Source organism: Polypterus senegalus, chromosome 5 (genome assembly GCF_016835505.1).
Source record: "Polypterus senegalus isolate Bchr_013 chromosome 5, ASM1683550v1, whole genome shotgun sequence".
In the NCBI taxonomy this organism is placed as follows: Eukaryota; Metazoa; Chordata; class Cladistia; order Polypteriformes; family Polypteridae; genus Polypterus; species Polypterus senegalus.
In genome coordinates this window covers 139,379,917-139,397,764 of record NC_053158.1, presented here as the reverse complement: position 1 = coordinate 139,397,764, position 17,848 = coordinate 139,379,917, and the positions used below count along the sequence as shown (strand labels likewise).

The window sequence follows — 17,848 nt, the reverse complement described above, 5'->3', positions numbered from 1 at the left end:
ATAATTTTGACATTGAAGGCATGATTTTTTTTTTCACTGAATAGACTATGCTTATGACTTTTTCATCCTTCCATACTCAATTTATTTTATCCTTAATGAAGTGGACATTTTAATAATATTTTGTACATTCTACTTTATTACCACTTTAACCTTTTGCACATAATTTTGATAGTTTTAAAATGTAAGAACATTTGGTATAATAGTACTGTATGCATTTTTTACAACTACATTCATTCCTGGTGATCTTTTTTTCTTTTTTTAAAGTAGCCTAAATAGTAAGAGGTAAGTTTAAATGTAAACTCAATGTATGAAAAGTGGATTTATTGTGTTAGAACAAAAATAGGCATAGTGAGATAATAATGAGTAAAAAATAAGGTTATACAGTTAGTACAGGGACCTGTAAACATGAAATTATTAGCCATATGTAAATCTTTCAAAGTTGTCTTTTCAGTGTTTTCTCTGAAAGTGTCAGATAGGCTACCATAGGTAGTTGAGAGCTGAGGATCGTCCGTTTCTTCTAGTATTCCTGGGTTGTCTGTTTCTTCTATTTCTGAGGTTGGGATTTGTAATGAGTAGGAAAATGGAGTTGATGAAGGAGTAAATTTCATAAAGAAACCATTAAATTTGTTTTTCACGGTTTCTTTCTTTTGCTCTGCATAAATTTCACAATAACACTTTAAGATTTCATACATTGCTTGATCTACCTTTCAAAAACATTCCATACTTGGATTCACACTTCTTAAGTGTTTATTATCTGAGAAAACACTAGCCAATCATTTTACATTAAATTTCTTTTAGCACTGCCTTCTAAGTCTTCCAGAATCCTTTGTGTTTCCAATTTTTTTTCCAGTTCAATTAACTTTGTTTTAAAACTCACCCTCAGTGTAGGCTATCAAGCATCTCACATCTTCATCTAGAACATCCAAATCAAAGGACTTTGTGAGTGTTAACATTTTCCTCTTTATTTTGTCCAGATTTTTCATTTGATTAATTTTTTGAAAGTTATTCATTAAAATAAGGAACATTTTAAGTGTTTTTTCCAATTGCCTGGCATACATTTCACACTAACATCATTCCATGCAATTGCAATATTTTTCACACCATGGAGGATATTGTTGTCTTTCCAAAGCCTGCATGGTGTTACTGCATTATCCTCTTGTAGGTGTTTTTACCTTGTCATGAGTTTAAACAGATGTTAAGTTTCAAGTGACCCTGTTTCTCTACAGCGTCAGGTCTTCTAACCAATTACAGAATAGAAGTGTGATGATAGATGACAGAAATACTAACAGAGCAGAATCAAAGCAACACTTTGCACATCATAAAACAATCTACTTCATTAATATACCTACCTTTGTCCAAGGTATTTCCTAAGAAAACAGGCCTTGGTTGTAGTTCCGTCAGTTAACAGGATGCGTCAGAAGTACTATGTACCTAACTGAGCATATTTGTTTGTGTTTGGTTTTTTTCCAATACCAGGGACTAATATTATTGAATATGCTACATTCAAATGCCCATTAGTAAAACAATTTTGCACTAGATCAATTCCTGCTTTTCCTACTGACTGACTTTAGCTTTTGTTGATGGTCACTGGGAAACAAAATTTTAATGGAAACTGTTATTTTGAACTGAAACAGACAATTAGTAGTAGGAATAATGGGAATTTTTGGCTAAAAATATAATTTCACCCTGTACATATCTTGTAAAAATAGTAGCTTCAATCAGATTTGAATGTAATGCTTTGATCTGTTCTCTTGTGCTGTTACAATGTTTTGGAGAGTTTAGATCAAAAGCAGTTTAATTCAACTTATTATTACATACAGCATTGAAATTTACAAGGTGCACATTTATGTGGACCATGAAAGAAATTTAATGTTTTAAGCATTGTAAATATAAGAATGGTTGGAAAGAATTAATATCATGAACAATGTACAATGTTCAGCTCCTCTGTCTTCTGTCCATGGGGGACTGAGATGCAGAAGCATTTAAATTTATCAGGATATGCTGGCCTCTGCCTCTTGCTTGAAATCTCTTGCCCTTCTCTCTCCTACTATCTGGAAGACTTGGATCAACAGCTCTTCTGGCTCTGCTGTTCGCAACTGGCTTCATACTATCCATTTAGTAAAGAGCTGGTTGGGGGTTGCTTCATGATGTAATTTTTCCTGTGTACAGCGTTCCTCGTGTTTTTTTTTTTTTTTATGTTGTTTACATCGCTGCAATCCTGAATGGTGTGTGTGCTGATTTACTCGCCGACTCTTTTCATTATTTTTTGTTTTTGTTTAAATAGCAGTCTCACATGGGATGGAGGGGTGTTATATTGTTTGTTCGTATATAAATTTAAATCAGTTATTTTTGTTGGTTTTCTTTGGCTGTATTTCATTTTCTTGTTGTCAATAAAAATATGATTACAAAAAAAGACATGTTGGCTTCTCTTGCACACAGGGCTTGAAATGGGATAGTAATTGAACCAGCAAGTCACTGTTTTTGCTTTATGAACTGGATCGTAGTGGCACATTGCAGTCTGATCACCAAGGGAACACTGTAGTTCTCCATAATATTGCATGAATTTCACCACCAAGGGCCTGTCATTCCCTACCTCATTGTTCAAAGTATATGTATTTAAGACCACTCAATAATCCAAACCAAGTTGCATTTTATACCACAATGTGATGAGTAAGAAGAAGCTAACAATGATCCTTTCATTGTCCTTTGAAATAGGTCATCATTTGTCACTTCTTGTGTATGTTGTTGTCTGTGTACCAAACTTTGTAAGATATTAGAAAATTTTTCTTGTAAATGCGCACCATGGTCGGTAAGTGGAGTTTTTTATTATGGTTGTGTTTGCAAATGATTGGAAACCAAGGTATTCACTAAACAAGGAGTTAGTTTACTGTTAATCTTCCTTCCTAATTACTGAAACATAAGCACACTTGCAATACTAATTTAATTATAGAAGCTTTCTGCACATATCTAAGTTGGTTTACTATGCTTCTAACTGATTCTAATAATAGTTTTACCATACAGTGGAACATTGGGTTGCGAGCATAATTGGTTCCGGAAATGTGCTTGTAATCCAAAGCACTCGTATATCAAAGCGAATTTCTCCATAAGAAATAATGGAAACTCAGATGATTCATTCCACAACCCAAAGTATTCATATAAAAATGATTAATACAAAATATAAAGTAAAAATACATAAAATAAATTAACCTGCATTTTACCTTTGAAAAGATTCATGGCTGGTGTGAGGGAGATGAGAGAGAGGAGGGTTATTGTGTAGGACAACTTTCACTCTAACTAACGGAATCCCTGCTATCTGTTGGCTCACTGGAATCTTTTTCTTTTTTTGCACCTTTAACAAGAAAACCTATCCAATGACAGTTGCTTTTGCCTGAAAGGTCACTACACTTGGACACAAAATAAAAAAACTCTTTACGCACAGTAAGGTTTCTAAACTCTTTTGGGATTCCACCCAATGGGACAACACGTGGAAGAGCATCCCGAAGCAACCGCAAGACTCCCAGCACCGTAGCAGGTCGCCACAAAGCGAATCCGAAAAGATCGCAGACATGCTATAAGCGCCTGCCCATTGATGGGTGATACAAGGAACATTATAAATGTGCAGAGCATAGTATTACTTGGCCACTAACCTGGCCATGACCCTACCTTACTGGTGTGCCTGTGTATAGGAGAGCGGTAGATCCAGCTACAATAAATAACAGTGCTGTTCCTGTTTCAAGCTAAATAAAGCTGGTGTTGCTAAAGTACTGAGACTCAGACTCGTGTTTTTGGGTGCAAGACAGGGACTCACACGTCACAACACACACATGTGGTCACCATCCAGTAGTAAACAGTATACACACGTACAGATGTTAACTATACGAAAGAGACACGCCGACTGAGACCAAGAATGGGAGACGATTACCCACAATTTTTACAGCAAGAGAGAGAAGAACCATCAGCTCAGTTGTGATCATGTGACGCTCAGCAGACATAGCGTATACGTACTACTCGTATTGGAAGACCTCACTCGTTTATCAAGTTAAAATTTATTAAAAATGTTATCTCATCTTGCAAAACGCAGACAAAGTTACTCGCAATCCAAGGTTTTACTGTATTTAGTTTCATACAGTACATGTAAATGTGTCCTCTTAAATATTTTTTTTACAATTTTTTAGAACTACTTCATCCTTGACAATACAGTATATACATCCCTAACACGCACAGTTCACAAGTGTGTACCTGTTTTGTTTGCAAATAGGCCAGATTTGAGAAACGTCTGGGAACACAGACAATAATAAAAAAAGGTCAAAACCACAAGTTTAAAGACATGAGCACATGTCAAAATGAGAGACAAAAATTATAGTTCAGTACATCTATTCCAGCTCCATGCTTCATTTGAAACCTTGCATTTTAGAAGGAAAACAGGTGCCAGTTATGATGCTATAGGTTTAAGGGTGCAACAAAACTAATGCATTTTTGCTTCTGCTGCTTTAAGAATTAAAGTGGAACTTAATATATGCTTTCATTTTCTGTTAACAATGATTTCTTTAGTTCATTATTCTAATCCAACAAATTTGTTTTAATTAGCCAAGGTTAGTAATTTCTTGCAGTTATTTTGGATATACTCTGTTAATCCCTGAGGAGAAGTTGTCTTTTTGCATGACCTTTGGGGGTTAGAGCACAGGGTCATCTATTATACAGCACCCTGGACTAATTTTCAGGTTAAAGGCCTTACTGAAGAGCCCAGTGGTGTAGAATTCCTTCAGGCAGTAATGACATTTGAACCGGACACCTTCAAGATATCAGCACAGATCCTTAGCCACAGAGTAATAGATATTTCAGCATCCTGTAATACTTTCTGCATTTTTTAAGAGTTGTTGGGTAGGGAGTAAGAAACACTAAATAACAGTAGAAATACTATCTGCTGAGTGGCTGCTACTATTTGGCTTTGGGCTTTTGTCAGCGCTACATGACACGTTAGCAGAGTGTACTCAGATTGGGAACGGAATTATTATCAACAAATAAAAAACGGGTTGGCTAATTTTCTTTTTTTCTCTATAATGTCCTGTGCAGTTTATAATGTGGGGCACTGGGTGCCCCCCTCCCAACTATTTTAAAAACTAAAACTAAACATTAATTAGGTAATGTGAAATAATCATGAAGCAAATTTGTTTATTTGCACATCGTGCCTAGTATCAGCACAGGTCAACATCCATTAAAAAGTGGTTGTGATTTGTATTTGTTTCATATTTTTTTTGTGAGTAAAAAAAAAAAACCTATATTTTTGGAGTGGACTCCGGGCAAATTAGAGTCTATGTAAGGCCTTTAATTGGCCTTTAATTGGCTGCTTTCAGATTTTTCCTGGGACGCAGCTCTCTGTGCACTGGACACTCCCACATTTATTGGCAACAAATTAGTATTGTTGTTGTTTTTTTAATCTAATGTGTTTGGACAGTCGTCATTGCATTATGTCATGTTGATGTCAATGGTTCACAGTTCCAATCTGCCTTTAATCCTATGTAACTACAGATGAGCGAGCACAACTTTAATCGCATCTTCTAGCAGAACTTGGGAAATTAAAGGAAATTTAGTTATCTCTTTGACAAAACACCCCTTCATCAATCATTCACTTGAAAAAAAAGAAAATAAAGGAATTTGGACCAGACTGACCTAACTTAAGAATTTGAGGATGAACTTACACACAGACTTTTTCCAATTCTTATTATGACAAATGGTGTTAACTAACTGAGTGTGGTGTAAGTAATGTCTTTTTTTACTGTTCCAAACTGTTCATGCCGAAGCATTATAGACAACGATTAGGGTACTATATCTAAAACATCTTTCTGAAAAAATGCAAGCAGCATGAAAGTAACTGCAGTTATCTAGACAATGGCATGAGACTAATTTTTTGGTAGGCTTAGTATTGCTGAACAGGTAGATGAAGGCTACAGGATTGACATTAGAAGGCAGAACAAAGGGGTGACCAAAAATTGGCACATCTTGTCCAGAATAATAGATGAGATGTTTATGTGTTTGTGGTTAGTATGATGGTATGGGTTGGCCCCTCTTGAACCCAACACCATCGATAGTCATGACTGGGATGAGCTGAACAGATGTGGACAAGCACACCAAGCAAGGGGCTGGTGAGAAATTGCTCAAGTGCTTTTATTAAAAACAATTCACAAAACAGTGTCCCAAAGGGCAGTGCTTCAAAATGTCAATAAAGAATCCATAAAAAAAATCCAATAAATAGAGCCATTAAAATTAGGTTAAAACCATCTTGCAGGAAATTCATTTAAAATCCACACGCCCTGGTGACTTCCGTTAAAACTAATGCCTCTCCATCTTATCATATTAAGACCTCATAGCCCGGAGAGGCATCAATAAAAAGGTGCAGACATCTATCTCATCTGGCCCTTGTACCCCCCGCAAATTTCACGCCGTCCAAGGGCAACCACTGAGCCCTGCTCCACCTGAACCGCTGCCATTGGCTCCACCCAGCGAAAGCACCACCAGAGCATAATGGTCGCTCCTTCTCCCAAGAAGCTCAACAGGTGTGACCCACAGCTCCCTCCTGAGCAATGGCCGCTAGCTCTTCCTTGGGGCTGTACTCCCGTCCACCTGCTTCCATTCACTGCACCAGCTTGTTTCCTTTCTCTCTCCTGCCTGCTTCTTCCCTCATCCTATAACATTTACTCTATTAATTTCTTTCTTTTTTCCTGTTCTTCTGATCTTGCACTCCCCTTTTTATATGCTGGGGAGCGGTTGCAACTGTATTCGCCTGATTGCTGCCCCAGGCTGTTATTGAGACAATCAGACCGACCGCATGTGCCTGCAAGGCAACGCACGGTCAGCCAACTGCCTTGCATCAACCCAGACGCCATTAGCAGAGGAAGAATAAGATTTTGATTGGACTTTTGTGATGGATATGTTATAGGACAGACAGAAGTCCATGCTATTGGAAGATTATGGAAGTGGGAGTGCATTAAGTTGGTAGAGAATTTGACAATTTAGAGATAGGTGTAGTATAAAATTTGGTGGCAGGTTCACCTGTTCTTTTTCACTTCTATAGGGCAAGTTATGGGTAGAATAAAGGGACTGTGAATGTCAGAGACTTAAGTGTTGGGGCACAGTAGAAATGGGAAAGCTGGCATGAGATTGGCAGCATGGTGAAAAAGGTATAATACATTTTAGCCTTGATTTGTCCTATGGGTCTGGTACTGGACAGGCCAAGATGAGCATTGACACTATGATGAGGATCACGACAGCATGTGGAATGACCAGATAAGATATATATATATATATGAAAGGCACTATATAATAAATACCTGTTGTAGATAGATAGTGGCTAGCGCTGCTGCCTCGCAGTTAGGAGACCTGGGTTCGCTTCCTGGGTCCACCCTACGTGGAGTTTGCATGTTCTCCCCGTGTCTGCGTGGGTTTCCTCCGGGTACTCCGGTTTCCTCCCACAGTCCAAAGACATGCAGGTTAGGTGCATTGGCGATCCAAAATTGTCCCTAGTGTGTGCTTGGTGTGTGTAAAGGTCTGCGTGACCTGCGGTGGGCTGGTGCCCTGCCTGGGGTTTGTTTCCTGCCCCTGTGTTGGCTGGGATTGGCTCCAGTGGACCCCCGTGACCCTGTAGTTAGGATATAGCTGGATAGATAGATAGATAGATAGATAGATAGATAGATAGATAGATAGATAAGTGCTGCTTCAGTTTGACCCCCCAAAAGCTGTACCCCCTCCCAAATTATTTTTACCAGTCACCACTGATATTGTCACCAAATTTCAAAATCAGTCAAAGCATTTTTGAGATTATAGAGTAAATCTTTAGTCAATAGTAAGTTTTTTTTATTTATTTTTTCAATTTTAAGTTTTTTTTTTACTCCTAAATACTGATATATGACAATGTACCTAGTGCTCTAGATGTAGCATCTTTCCAAATTTCAGCTAAGTAAACGGGGAATAGTGTTTTATTGATGAGCGAGTGAGTGAGTTGGTGAGACAACTTTTTATGTTACATACAATATACAGATGAAAAAATACATTTATGGCAAATGGTATAGTTAAAATGTTTAAGTTATGCTTAAAGATAAATGTTTATATCATGCTCTGAAAATGTATACATTGCAGGATATTAGTCAAGATCCTTTTTTATATACTGTAGTATATTTCATAATTGACAATATTACCAATTATTTTATATATATACTACAATATTGTCTATGAGCATACAAGTTTTACAATCAACAAGCAATTATGTTAAATGTTTTAACTTAAAGGTCTATCTTATATTTCCTTTTTAAAAATGTTGTGTTTTGCACCATTGTGTTCAGTAACAGCTAGCTTTTGGATTTTCAACTAAAGCAAATGTTAAAAAGCAAAATAAGGACTAAATCTGATATGCAGCCCTGATGTTGAAAATCAGGTTCTAAATTATTCCTTCTTTAATGAAACACAAAAATGGCTTGACAATATGAAGTAGTCAATGATAGTTGTAATAAATGATCTTGCGCAAAAAAAAGACTTCTGCAAACAGAAAAAGGTTTGGGGACCATCCCCATATATTGTTGCCCGGACAATAATAACGAAACTGATTCAGATGACATTTTAGTACATTGAATGTTTTACTGTGAACAAAATGGCATTTAAATAACAGAGGGAATAATGGTACAGGAAATGGTTGGCAGGAAGTGACGATTGGAGACAGGAAGCAGTAGATTGTGGGACCGGAAGTGATGTCGTCATGGCAAACCGGAAGTGACATCGTTTCGGCCATTTTGAACCTGGAAGTGGAGCTTCTTAGTTTTTTTCAGGTTTTCTGTAGGTGAAAAGAGATTCAGGTAAGCACCACATGATTACCTTCTGTCTCGCAATATTTCACTCACCTTTAGGCTCTTTGACTGTCTCCAACTCGCACGTGTGTGACATAGTGTAATCATTAGTTGATCTTCCCCCTGTATTTGTCCAAAAAGATTTAACTGGAAATATCCTGTCAGCATGTAATTAATACTAAAAATCTTTTGTTTTCTTTGGCTTGTCTGTTTTTATAGTGAGTTAACATTCTGATGATGTGTTTAACTCCAGATTTTCAGCAGTTTTCAAATTACTAAAACTGGAAATTTAACTAGAATTCTACAATATACAGTATATGCTTTCTGATTTTTTTTATATAAAAAAGAAAAGTATTTCTGCTTGTGTCCAGTGGAAGCCATCTGTCAAGTCAAGTTGGGGAGCATGCACTGGTACAGTGAGCTGCCGCACCCACTACACAACAAAACAACTCCTGGTTGGCAGCCCCCCAGGCAGACACTCAGTCCAGTCCCACCCTCTGGAAATGACTCTCTACCTGCCACAGCCAGGTGTTAGAGTCAAGATCCGTGAATCTTTCTTCACCAACAGATGCCCCACAGCCGCTGGACCCCACAACCTTGCTCAACACCCAGTCCATAAAAGCATTGAATAGAGTAGGAGCAAGAACACACCCCTGACGATCCCCAGAATCAACTGGGTAAAAACAGAGGTTCTGCCTCCACTCTGCACAGCACGCACAGTACCAGTAAACAAGCTGGCCATGATATCCAGCAACCTCGAGGGGATCCCGTAAACCCTCAGTCTGTCACACAGGGCAGTTCGATCAACTGCCGAAAATCGACAAACGCTGCAAAGAAACTCTGCCAATATTCGCGTTTGAGCTCCATGAGAACCCTCAGTGCCAGGATGCAGTCAATGGTAGACTTCTTAGGTGTAAAACCAGACTGTTCCGGTCGCTGGTAGGTGAGCTAGTGATCATGGATCCTATTGAGGACGACCCTAGCAAGGACCTTACCCAGCACCGAGAGCAGTGTTTTCCCCCTGTAGTTGCTGCAGCCAGGCGATCGAATGACAAGTCCCATTTTCCAGTCAGTTGTGATGATGCCAGTCTCCCAAATGAAAGCAAAGATTTCGTGCAATGCCAGGAGGACAGCCTTACCACCAGCCTGGAGAAGTTCACTCCGGATACCACAGATCCCTGCAGGCTTTCCCCTCCTCAGGTGGTTCACCACGGTCACATTAAGATCAGCAGCTATACCCAAATCTGCAAGTTCCTCACACAAACTGCATGCAGACTCTTTAGAAACTGCCTGGTCTTGGAGTCTGGCCAAGTCCAGGATCATTTTCCTAGTAGGAGGTAACCTACTGGACCTAAACTGAATCCTAAGAGTAGCAACAACAAATCTGTGGTCAGAATTCACAAACTGAGCATTTCTGTAAACCCTGCAGTTTTGCAAGAGCCTCCAGCATCTTCCCACGAGGATGTGATCAATCTCCTTCACCACCTCACCAGTATTGGAGTACCAAGTCCAACGATGCGGTTCTGGGCGCTGGAACCAGGATCTAGTGATTCACAGCCCCTGACCTTTTGCAAAGTCAAGGAACATTGACCCACTTTCACTACGGTTACCATGGGGACCGAAACAATCCTCATTGCCAACCCTGTCAGTGCCACTGGCTGGATTGAAGTCACCAATGATCAGAGGAGTGACACCTCGTGGACACCCATCAACCACCAAGTGAAGCTGCGAATAAAATGCCCCCCTCGCTGAGACATCACTCACTGAGGTCGGAGCATACACCAAAACAACAGACAAGGCACCCAGGGAGTGCCGTAATCTGAGTCTCATAATACGCTCATTGAAAGGAGTGACATCGGACACCATCGGAGGAAGCCAATCTGCTACAGCAACAGCTACTCCCCGAGTATGACAGCCATCAGAGAGGCCAGACCAATAAAAGGTGTATCCACCTACAGAGATCTGGCCAGTCCCCGGTCTGCGCATCTCTGAGAGTGCCGCCACTGAAATGTGGAGTTTACGCAGCTCCTCCGACAGCAGAGGAAGATGATCATCTTGCCAGAGAGACAAGACATTCCATGCACCTACCCGTATGGGCTACATCAAATTGGGACCCGAGTGCTGCCGTGCAGCGGGCAATGCCTCAGCACCACACCAGTTCCGATCCCCAACAGACCTGACCCCTTTGGCTGTCCAACGGTTCTTCAGGGGATGGGGCTCCCGAGGGCTTTCCCCAGTCCTCTTTCATGATGCGAGCAGCCTTCCTATGGGTGGCTGCAGAAGAGCTACTCCCACAGAAAGCAAAAAGGAGTCCTTTCTGTCATCTCGGAGCTGTGTGAAGTCTTTATACGGTGGCTGAAGTGCCAATCCTGCCACCAACCCCCATGATTTCCCTGCAAGTTGGAGGACTGTTTTCAGGGCTGGATGCAGTTTAATGTCATACCCAGCCATTTGTGATCTTTAAATAAGATATTTTGTTGAACTTTCGTCCATAATGTGTTAATGAATAGTTTTTCTGGTGTTTTGTCAAATGTGCTCAACCACTAACTATGATATCAAACAGAATCCCATTAGTTACAGTTACATGGGATTTAAAGTAACAGATTTTTAGAAAAACATGGAGAGTCTGGTTGTTAACCAGGATGCTCTAGCAAGAAATCATGTATATTTCCTGATGGTAAAGATCAAGCGGGCCTCTCGTGGGCCACTAGGGACCAAAACAGTGGTTGTTGAGTTGGCTTTCGGATGGCTTCCTAGTGTATTGATGAACACCATTGAAATAATAAAGACTGATTTATAATATATTGACTCTGGCTTCCAGAAGGAGTGATGCTTGTTAGTGATTGTAAAAACCTTTGGAAATAAAGACATACTCTGGAAAATGCTTTTCAGGTTAAAGTCCTTGAAAGAGAGTTTCGCTCCCACACCTGTCCAGTTACACAACTGGGTAATTGCATTTGTCATTAGGCAGGGAATTGTTCATGCCACTGATTCTTTGACTTGCCTGCCTCCTTTCATAGAGAGATTCTGTACATACATACATACATGTCATAGAACAGCTGTTCAAATACCCCAAATTGTATTGTACTGTCTCTGACAAATGTACTGTGAAATTACGAAGTCCCAGGTCCTGAAAGAGCATGGAATCCATATCCTTCAGAGACTCCCTGTGCTGAGGTGGAGAGAAAAAGGAAGTTCCACATCAAAATATACAGTAATCCCTCCTCGATCGCTGTGGTTGCGTTCCAGAACCCCCCGCGATAGATGAAAATCCGCGAAGTAGAAACCATATGTTTGTATGGTTATTTTTATATATTTTAATCCCTTATAAACTCTCTCACACTGTTAACATTATTAGAGCCCTCTAGACATGAAATAATACCCTTTAGTCAAAAGTTTAAACTGTGCTCCATGACAAGAAAGAGATGACTGTTCTTTCTCACAATTAAAAGAATGCAAACATATCTTCTCTTCAAAGGAGCGCCGTCAGGAGCAGAGAATGTCAGAGAGAGAGAGCGAGATAAAAGCAAACAATCAAAAAATCAATACGTTTTTTTAAGTATGCCAAAGCACCGCGATAAAGCGGCATTTTGTAGAGGAGCGTCCATATCCTCTAGGCCAGGGGTATTCAATTAGATTTTTCATTGGGCCAAATTGTCATACGGCTTTTGCCAGTGGGCCGCACATTTCCCTGTATTTCTTGTATTGTACCATTGATACAAAGCACCACTGCATTTTCAACATTTTTATTTAAATGAGTCAAATGGCATTAGAATTAACCGCTGGCTTCTAGTGCAAATAATTAAAACTGCAAAACATAGCCAGCTTTAGTTTTAACAGAAATCTGAGTCACAAACTCACAGTGACAGTATTTGCTTTTTGCTTAAATAAAATAAAGCCTAGAAAACAATAATTACAATTTCTTTTTGTACAAATAAGAGCAAAATATCACAGTCACAAACTCACAGAAACAGTAATAATTGTGCAAATAAGAACAAACATAACTTTGAATGAAATCACAAACTTAAACTGCTGGCTTTTAAAGCATATAAAAGGAAACAAAAAAGTGTGTCTAGTCTTCATACTACAGGAAATTTTGATCTCTCTCTCTAATGAGAAAAGTGACACTTCATTGACTGGGCAAGACGAGAAAAATTAGGTTCATATGGGGTGACAGCAATCCGCAAACAATGATGCAGATGCTCATTTGTCAAGGAGATCCGATTGTCTGTTTTTATGGCATTCATGTGAGAGAAGGATGATTCACATGTATATGTTGATCCAAACATTGTTAACACACACATGGCCAATTTTTTAATGTTTTGGAACATCTCTGGGACAATGTGCTTTGTCCAAAGCTCTGTGCAGCCTTTTTCCTGAAGGACATCATTTAATTCACATGATGCTTGCATTTCAATCATTTCAGGTTGCAGGGGACCTTCATCAATGCCATGCAACTTTAGGAACTCTGCTGCTTTCGGGGAAGTAATGGGTGTGCTGGTGAAAGGGTTCCTCACAACATGCAGCAACTCTTTGGGAATGTCAAAGTCATTGAATCTCTGTGCAAAGTTGTGTTTCAAATGGTCCAGAAAGTCTGACATGACCTTTGTGACTTTACTACTTTGTGATGACTTGATGAAGCCACTGAGGGTTGGAAAGTGCAGCAGTCTGCTACTGAGATCAGATGAAAAAATATCTAGTTTATTTTGAAAAGCAGTTAGCATTTCAACCACATCAGCAACTGTTTTATCTCTCCTCTGAAGTCCCAGGTTAAGTACATTCAAAAGATGAAGGATATCACATAAAAAAACACATCTCAGACACAAATTTATCATCCAACATGTTGGTCAGAAATGTTTCAGCCTTTCTGTGCTTGCATTCACAAAGGAAAGTGATGATTTCTCCTCAGTTCACAGACTCTCATGAGTGAGTTTCCCTGGCTTAACCACCTCACATTGTTATGCAAAAGTAGGTCAACATGCTCAGCTGACATATCAGCAAGAAGTTTGCAAAACAGTCTAGACTAGTGAGACTAGATATTGATCTGATAAAGTTAAATTGTAGCCATAACAGAATCCATTGTGTTTTTCAACTCACCACTTAATTGTGGGCAAAGGACACTCTGATGGATGAGGCAGTGCAGCGACTTCATTTTTGGCGCAAGTGCAGACAGCCGTGCAGACAGTCCTTTGATCTTCCCTGCCATCGAGGGCGCACCATCTGTAACAAGCAGGTTGATATGCTCCAAGTCCAGTCCGTTCTCTTGAAAAAAATCAAAAATCTTCTGGAAGAGAATTTCTCCTGTTGTATTCCCTTCCAGTGGTATTAATCCCAATATGTCCTCTTTGAAACAGTGACCATCGAAAAATCGCACAAACATGCAAAGTTGAGCTACATCCGAATTGTCTGTTGATTCATCCACAGCCAGAGATATGAAATCAGCCTTCCTCAGTTGTCAAAAACATCCGTAGCTAAAACGTCCACCCTTCTCGCAGCTGTTGTATCGAACAGTGGGATTGATTTAATCGAAGATATAACTTGCTCTTTCACTTTTTCATCCATTACCACCTCCTCGACAGCAGCATGTATCCATTCTTTTACGGTTTCAGAATCTGTAAATGGTCTTTTATTTTTAGTCAGTATCCATGCAATTCGGAGAGATGCTATTGTAGCTTTCTGTTGCAAAGTGCAGGTTCGGGTGAAAACCACACAACTTCGCTGGTAGTTTTGAGTCAGTGTCTTTATTTTTGTCTCGAGCCTCTGAGCCCGGGGATATTCATTATCAAAGTTAGTGTGAGTCGTCTGGAAGTGCCTCCGCAAATTGTATTCTTTATTTACCGAGCAAAATGACAAGACACACAAGGCACATGGGTTTTCCCTCAGCATTTTGTATGTGTGCATACTTATCAGTTTACTCGTTGTTAAATTTTCTATTTTCGCTGTCAACCTTACGTCTCTTCTCTTTTGAATGTGACTTGTTCGCTCTGTTTTAAACGGTCATAAACTTTCCATCATGAGCGTAAACAGCTGCGCGACGTCCCGTAAAAAGTTGCAAAATGTTATAAACTGTTGCGCTTACAGTTAAGTCGCAGCTATTTAATAAATAATTTATTAAGAGGTATGTAGTCAGTGGGCCGGTCCAAAATGACTGATGGGCCGGTTCTGGCCCGTGGGCCGCCTATTGAATAGGGCTGCTCTAGGCAAACGGCCTCTGTGCAAACAGCCCCTCTGCTCACACCCCCTCCGTCAGGCGCAGAGAATGTCAGAGAGGGTGAGAGAGAAAAGCAAACAATCAAGCACCGCGTGGGAAGCATATCTTATATCATTGAGGAGTTTTAGTTAATATGTAATACATGCTCTGATTGGGTAGCTTCTAAGCCATCCGCCAATAGCGTCCCTTGTATGAAATCAACTGGGCAAACAAACTGAGAAAGCATGTACCATAATTTAAAAGACTCATTGTCCACAGAAATCTATCTGCGATAGAGTGAAGCCGCGAAAGTCGAAGTGCGATATAGCGAGGGATTACTGTACATTCATTTAATTTGCAGTGTCTTTTCTATTGTCCGGTCTGTGTATGATGTTAGAGAGCTTGCTGGTAAGCTCTTCCTGCATCTTCTTCATCACTGTCATGGTTGTTCTGATGTAATCTGTAATGTAAAAAGGGATATACTGTATCAAAAATTATAAAAGTACAAGTAGATTGCTACTCTGTCTACTAGGAGTTATGTGTACACAATACTCACTGTCAAGCACATTCTGATCAGGCAGGTTCAGCTGGGATCCCAGCACAGCTGGACCATCAGCTGTAAAAGTGGTCAGCTAGCCAGCAGTGAACCTGCTGAATGGTTACCACTAATATTCTAGCAGCTACGAGTCGCTGTTGAGCTGCTAACTACTGAACGGCCAGCTTCCAGCAAGCCAACAGTTGGCCACCGACTGAAAACTCTGTTGGCTTTTAGCTGTCCCCCGGCTGTTAGTCAGGTGACAATCTGCCGACTGGCGGTGTGTCACCCCAAAACAGACAGCAGGCCAACAGATGCTTGCTTACTGAGTTCTTCTTTGGCTTTTGTACTCCCCATTTTTAATTGGTCCATATTTTGCTTAGGCCCATCATCTTCTGACAGTAGTTTTTATTAATATTTTTATATATTACTGTCAAGGTGAAGTCAGAAAAATACATTTACAACTGTACCAAATCTTTAGGAATAGAGATTACACAAAATAATTGTTTTTATCTGTTACAACAGGACATTAAATAAATAATGTGACAATCAAAAAGCTACCCTTGTGAAAAAAAATACACTTAAAATAAACAGTGCCTGATAAACGTACCCATGATCATGAACTTGTTTCTGGAAATCAGTGGTAAGAAAGCACTGAAAATGATGTGCTGTTATACGGCATACTGTAATATTTAAAATAATAAAACACAAAACAAGAAATATGTAAACATCCTCCATGTACCATTTATATCACTACTGCATCACTGTATATTTTCAAGTATGAATTTGTCATACTAATGAGGAATTAGATGAGGGTTATATTATATAAACCAGGGTGTTTGAGAAAAAAAGAGTCTGCATTAGTTATTAATAAATTATTGGCAGTTGGAGGCAACTGGTGAGTTATGATTCTGTTATAATAAATATCTATTTCCTGATGTCATGTTACCTTTTTCATATCTGTTCACAATTTATACCATCATATCTGTTAGTGATTGATACCATTTTGAGTTCAATAAAAAAAAGGATACAAAAAGAGTATTACTAAATGGTACATGTAATTATGTACAGATATGGAATAAAGCATTTTTAATTTAAAATCAAAATATGTATGCATCCATTAATTGTACAGCTATCTCAAAATCAGTAACAATTTTCCAATAAAAATGAATGAAATATGTTACACTACTGTAACCCATTTCAAGCTAGTTTCTTCTTCTGTTATTAAACAATGAAAGGAAATCCACATGGATTGATATGTTACCCACATTTTTTAACTAAACTAAGTCATTATCTGTCATGTTACAAATGAAAAACATTCATTAATTAGTATTCTTTACATAAATAATTTCCACAGGCTATAATGAATTACAAAGTTTTGACTTAATTTGCTGCTGGTCATACTTTGTAGTACACTATGTCTTCCCTTGAGGATATGTGATGGAAGATCTATTCATGACAGTAAACTGATGGGAATCTGTCACATAAATGACTTTGAATACTCCCACCCATGTACTGAACCTGTTTAACTGAATTTCAGTGTCTCAAAAAGGCAGAGCAGCACTGTGTGGAAGCTAAAACAAACCATGGGGAGGGCATCATAAAATAAGAAGAGAAATGGCCACCCATAAAAGAATAAATATTATGCTGTTTTATTCTCTTCCTGTAACTTTCCTGAGTGATTTGTTTAAGTTATTTTCTGCAATTAGGCTCTAGTGTATGCTTTTCTGTTTGTTATCTCAGACTTTTAAAATAAGACAGCTTGGGGCATCCAGAAATCATTATGGCTTATTTTGAACCATAATATTTTTTAATATGACATGTTTTAGAATGTGGCAGGCAACAATATAAAAAGAATGAATTTTAATGTTGACCTACCTGAAGGTTAACCTTTTAATGAATTAAGCCTTGTGTAATGCATTTTGTTACAATCAACGAGACCTCAACTTTGTTGCATAACAATGTTTTTATGCAGTCATTATATAAAATCATTCTGGTTTCTTATTTATTATTATTTACATATCTATAAATCACATTACATTTTAGGCTTGTGTGGAAAGTTAAGGTACAATAATAAAAAACTTTCCATCCCAAAAAGGAAAAAGTAGCATTGTCAGTTAAAAACAGGCAGAAAATTGTTAATAAAAATATAATTGTTTCCAGATTAATACCCAGAATTGTTGTTGAAAGATGTGACAGTAACGACTAATAGAGAATTTCTACATAAAATGTATCTTAACACAATGTCATTTGTTTACAAACACATTGTGTTGAAGTACCTAACATAAT

At 38.8% G+C, this 17,848-nt stretch overlaps 1 protein-coding gene across 3 annotated transcripts in view; it reads left to right on the top strand.

Annotated features, from left to right (window-relative positions):
• sugct (succinyl-CoA:glutarate-CoA transferase) overlaps window positions 1–17,848 on the top strand; it is a 762,796-nt gene that overhangs the window by 419,918 nt on the left and 325,030 nt on the right. The gene's annotated exons all lie outside the window — the stretch shown is intronic.